Here is a 6000-nt window from a genome sequence, read left to right as displayed (position 1 = left end):
GAGCCTGATAGCGTAAAGCTTTCAGTGAAGGGGATTTATGCCTTTGGCAAGTACAATTTAAACACGTGGAATGGGAAATCTGATAAATTTTTTCTTGGTCTGTTACCTTTTTTTAAATTCGATAAGTGAGGAATTGTCTTTAAGGGCTTATAAATCTACGCTCAGTACTTTCTGAGGTCTCATGATGATCTGGTCCTGATGGGCCTTGGGTTTTTTCTGTTTGGTTTATTTGGTAACTTCTTACCAGCCGAAGTCCTGTAGACAGCTTTACAGTCGTTCTTGAGGTGCTGGTTGGCTCAGGAGTGTCAGCTGATGGAGAAGGCTTTGCATTTAGGCTGGTAGCCTTGTGGAGCTGGCTACCGCAACAGCAGACGGCTGTTGATTCACGTTGAAAAGTCTTCTTGAGCAGCTGCCCTGCAGAGCCAGCACTGCCGAGTTGCTCATTCCCTTTCTCCTCTCTCCCAGTTTCCTGTTGTTTCAGCTTTGCACTGATGTGAATACAGACTGACAGTGCGGTTCCCTTCATATTCCTCGTCTGCTCTGTGCTGGCACCTTCCTCCTCTCTTCCTGCCCATCCCTCCTATCATGTGTTTCTCAAAGCAGCAGCAACTTGTGCTATCACCTTCCCTGGACTCAGCACTTATATTCCCAGTTCAGCTGTTCATATTTTGCCGGGTAGATGAAGCCAGCTCCTGCTCAAATATTTTCCATCTACAGTTTATGTTTGGCGCAAAACGGATCTCATGATCCAGGGCTTTAATGATGTTATATATTTTTTTATTTAAAAAGACAAGGTTATGTCTGGAGATCCCTTTAAAGTGCCTGAATGAATCTAAAGAAATCTGCATGAGAAGTGTTTTCAGCTCTTTTCCATCTTTAAGGTATCTGTGCCATGGCAGAGCTGGCAGCACTGGCAAGCCGAGACCTGTAACCCTGTTGCGCACCTCTAGGCTGGAGAACTGGCACCACGTCACTCGGAATCTCAGCAATTCAGGTGGAAAGTCCATTTCCCACCATGTGCTTGGATGTGAGCCATGTTTAAATGCAATATGGGGATGAGGACCATGGGCCTTGTTCGCTTGTGTAGATGCCTTAGCTGAATTTACCCCTCAAAATGCAAACACGCAGTATGGACTGGATCTTTGTTGCACAAGCCAAACCTAAAGACAGTGCACCCCAAGCTTGGAAATTGCACATGCAACTTCAAACTAGGAGTTTGGGGAAGGCTTAATTATTTGGAGGATTTACTGGGGCAGCACAAGCCATGTCAGACTGCTGGCTGGACCTGCACAGCGGCACCTGCGGTGGGGGACAGCCCCCCTGCTGCTGGTGCAGCATCACAGGCGTGTGCTCAGTGCAGTGCGGGGCTTTGGGCTCCCACCCTGTGAACCAGTTTCTGTGTGGTTTGCTCTCGGGACTCACCTCTTTGCTCTGGTTGTTTTGTTTTTACGGTCAAAATTCAAAATCAAAGTGAAACTCAGCCAAAGTGCCAACATTTCCTGGTTACGGGTTGAAACCAAGCAAAGAGTCCATGGTTTGTATGGTTTCAACCTAAAATCATAAATCATCTCTTATACACCTAAAATTTGTTCCAAATTTACTCAAGACTTGGCCCAGATTTGCCTGAAACTTGGTCCAGGATTGCTTGAAACTGAGCCCAGCTTCAGAGAGAGGTTCACGAACCTCGACAAACCTGGCCTGAGTCTTGAGTTTGTAATGAAACACAAAACCAGGGGAGTTTCACCTGGTTTGGGTTCGGTTACAGACATTTCTCACGGCTCTAGTATTTATTATGATTGCAATAACAACACATTTATACAGACCTGCAAGCATACACACAACACTGCGAAGTGAGAAAGTCCAGACAGCTTTCCTACCTGTCCGAGCTTACTGGCTGAATAATGTACTGCACTACAGCTACAGTCACAGAAATTTTTTTTAAGCACGGGCGGCTTAAAAAAAATTTCTCCTGGGTTGTCACAGACACACACAAAAAAGATCACCCTGAAGCACCTCACACAGGAATGATAGGAATAAAGAATCGACCTCCAAAGAAAACTAAGCAGTAGCCCTGTTTTCCTGGCTGGTTCATCCAGCAGCCTCAGAGACAAGCCGGGGAAGCTGGCAGAGCCCAGGTCCTGCTCACCAGCAGTGTCGCTTTTCATTATCTCCACGCAGCCTGCTGACCTGGATACTTACCCAAAATCTTTTTTTCCAGCAGAAAACTACTGGGGACTGTCACTCTATTTGTTTTATTTTTATTTTTTTTTAAACTGATGCTGCTGCATCTGTGGTGGCAGCATCCTGTGTGGGGTGGCTGTAGGTACCTAGGGACAGCCACCCCAGGGGATGAGTGCTAGGGCATGGTGCCGTGCCCCCAGCTCTCTGAAGAGTGCAGGGAGCAGCCAGGGCTCCACCAGGCTCTGTCTGGCACGCGTTTTAGTGCAGAGGGGCACTTCCCATGGCCTCATGCCTGCCGGCGCTGTCATGGCCGATGAGCCCATGTGGCTCCTTGTCCTCTCCAGGGACACCTCGGTACTTGGGGGCTGCTCCTGGCAGAGCGGCCATGGCCTGTGGGCTCTCCCAAACTAAAATATCTGGTTTTCGGTTCCAGCCCTGTAAAACAAGGATGACAAACACAACCTGACCTCACAAGGGTGTAGGGAGGCTCAATGCGTGTGTCTGCATGGCACTCGCATCCTAGAGCCCTGGGAGCCGTAGAAAAACTCATAGAGAAACCAACCCGCAGATGTGAGAGCCGAGCCGGGGTGAAGGCTGGGCCTGCGCGGCCACTGCGTGCGAGGGAAGGGTCCAGCCCAAGAGAGGGAAGGAGAAAAAGCCCTTCCTGGGTGCTTAGCAAAGGTTTAGCACAGTGTGACTTTAGCCTAGAAGCATCGAGATACAGTTATCCGTCTAGACTCTTCAGAAAAAAACATGTACGTTTCTACATGTACACACGAACGTGTGCCCAAGCAGGCTGAGGACTCAGCTGTATGCTGACAAGCAGCAACGGCACACGCTGGACTGGCCGGCACCAACACGGGGCTGCAGCCCAGCTTTGCCAGAACGATCCTTGCTGGTCAGGCAGCCCCGGCCTCCACGGCCGCTTCCTGCCATCGCTGCGCTGTGCAGGGGTGTGTTAGAAGTAAAGAGAGCCTGAAATACAAAAACACTTTGGTGACCTCTCTGGCCTCGGAGGTTCCTCTGCTGAACTCAATGGGAAGCTTGTAACGGAGGAGTTGGCTCTGGCGCGATATTCCTCAAAAGCATTTGTTACAAGGGTGTGAAATATTTGGCAAGTTTTAAGGACAGCAGCAGTAGATCGTTGGAATTTGTCAGAGCTGAAGTCATCAGCATCTTCAAGGTTTTTTGCTGCACGGGAAGATGGTCTCATCTTCAGGCCAACCAAAGCACGCAGCCCACTCCAGAGGGACCAGGCATCACCCTCGAAGTCTCTCCGGGGGCACCAAGGACCTCGGCAAAGTGTGGACTGAATGTGGCAGCACCACAGAACCCTGCTGCCGACCACCGCCACCTTCCCAGCACCAGCAGTGCCTCTGCCTGCTCTGAAAGCAGCGGCGGCGCATCCCCCTCTGCGGGGACGGCCGCTGGCCGCTGCAGGGCCTGCACGGGGGCCTGCGAGCGACAGCCCAGGAGGAGCACAAGGCACCAGGGCTGGCGCAGGACCAGCATCTGCGAGTGAAGCAGAAGCCACGTGCGTCGGGGTGTTTGGGCCACTGAACAATGGCAGCATTCTCCCCTCTCCCCTTTTCTTTCCCTCTTGCTACTACTGCAACTTCTGCAATCATTTGCATTTTCATTAGTGTAAGGGATGGCTTATTTTGCCCCAAATTACAGCTGTCTGCTCGTCACGTCTTAAGTTTTGGCAGGATCCAGAACCAGCGTGATCCCGCAGGTTAACATGAGGCCCCGGACCCTGCTGCTGCTGCGCAGTTTGCAGGCAGAGCCCCTCCGCACAGCCCCGTAGCCGCAGGAGCTCGCACAGGCGCTGCACACGTTCCTGCAGGCACCTGACAGGCTGAAGCCACAGGCAACAATTAGAAGCTCTGGGATTTTTGGAACAGAAGGGTTTTAGCCGAGCGGTATTCTGCCAAGATTGTGATAATTTGCGGGCTTACTCTGGGCGAATATGCTGGTCAGACACTACCAACTTGCATCTACTGGATTAACCTGCTGTACATCGTACCTTGGCCTGTGCTGCTGGCCACTCCTGCAAGCGCGAAGCCAACCAAAGCAGAAGAGCTTAAAGACTTGCTCCGGGGAGAGAGTGAAGTAGGCAAGATCCGGGGCCCAGATGTCCCAGCTTTGGGAAGCTGGTGTGTCCCACTAGCTCCTGTCCTGCCCAGCGCGGGGCAGCTGGGGGACACCGAGCGGGGTACACAGCTCCTGCAGCACCGCAGGCAGCCCTGGCCTCGCCAGCTGCTGAACCCTGGCTTCCACTCTGTACCTCAAAATACAGGATTTTCCTGTCACAGCAGCGAAGCTGAAGGAAGAGAAGCCGTCTCCTCATCTGGTGCCTACTCAGAAAGTAGCAGCACTGCAGCACAAAGCAAGCTGTTAACCTTGCTCATTGGGCAGAAATCCTGATCATCAGATGCACAGCAGTACTGCCAGGCTTTAGTGGTTCAGGTACAGCATCAGCTTAAAGGGGGAATCCTAAAAATTCCTTCACAGCAAATGTCAATTTTTAAAAGGGGTGAGGCGGCTTTTGCGCTGCCAGTGCCACCATCCCGGCTCGGCCTAGAGCGGCAGGTCTGACGCAGGCCACCGCGTCCTGCACTTACCTGTCGTGGTGCTGCCGGCAGACTGGCGGTGCCCAAGCGCAGGCCCAGGAAGGCATAGGAAGCCGTTAGGCAACAGCCATGGCGTCTTGCTCTCCAAACAGCTCAGGCCTGTCTGTGCTGAGAAGTCTTGACCAGATTAGCTCTTCCAAAGAAGCACAAAGCTGAACTTGAATCACAGCATAGAATATTTATCTTAGAGAAAACCTGAGGATGACCCGTTGGGACCTGCTGTAAGAAAGCAAACACTTTGGGTCCTTTGAAACTCAGCTTAAAAGGGTGACTGTGGAAACAGTCACGTTCTGCCAAAATACACATCAGCTGTCAAGTTTACAAGATACTATTACAACACACAACAAGAGAATGATTTGGTACGTACAATAACAAGCTGCCTTTGTTAAACTCTGTTAACCAAAAATTGTATTTATTATCCATGCATGCATCTATGCTGAGTCATAGGCACAATCGCAATGGAGGGAAGCCACACAGTTATTTCACAGAATTAAAGATTTCACCATTTCCTTGAATTTGAAAAATATCCTTTAATTGCAAAAGGATACACATTCAGAACGACCTCTACTTCAGTCTGTCTAGTGTTTAGAGTCATTCTGGGATCCCACCGCCAAATCGAATACAGGAAATTATGTTAAATCACACTGTAGGTTACAAACCACTTTTTAGTTGCAGGTCTCACACAACGTTATTATGCCTTTGTGCTTCACTGAGACTCTAAGGAAACTGCAGAAATTCAAACTAATGTAAATAATTGTACACATACAGCAACTAAAACGGACAGGCAAAAATGGCATACCAGTTAAAGGGCACTGCTGCAAAGAGACAGATGAATAATTGCACAAGAAAATGAGTTTTTATGTGCAGATCTATACAGCAAGACCGGGCTTTCCATTTTTAAATCATTAAAAGAGATGCTGTCAAGAGTTCTTGTTTCTGCAGCGTAACAAAGGTGATTTGCAGAACTGCGTAGGCAATGCTGGGGCTGCTGGAAAACAATCAAGGCTCCTTTGGCATGATAAGGTGTTACTATAACAGCAGCCTAAATGCTAAACTGACTCTTCTGGACAGAGTCCTTGACAGCTCTTTCTGAAATCACTCTTCTCAGTTCCTCTCAGTGTCTAAGGGCTGGAGGGAAAATACTCAAACTGTACACTTAACTGTAAACCACACGATCTTGCACGCT

The sequence above is a fragment of the Phaethon aethereus genome (assembly GCF_964289735.1).
Source record: "Phaethon aethereus genome assembly, chromosome: 12".
NCBI lineage: Eukaryota > Metazoa > Chordata > Aves > Phaethontiformes > Phaethontidae > Phaethon > Phaethon aethereus.
This window is presented reverse-complemented; position numbering follows the sequence as displayed.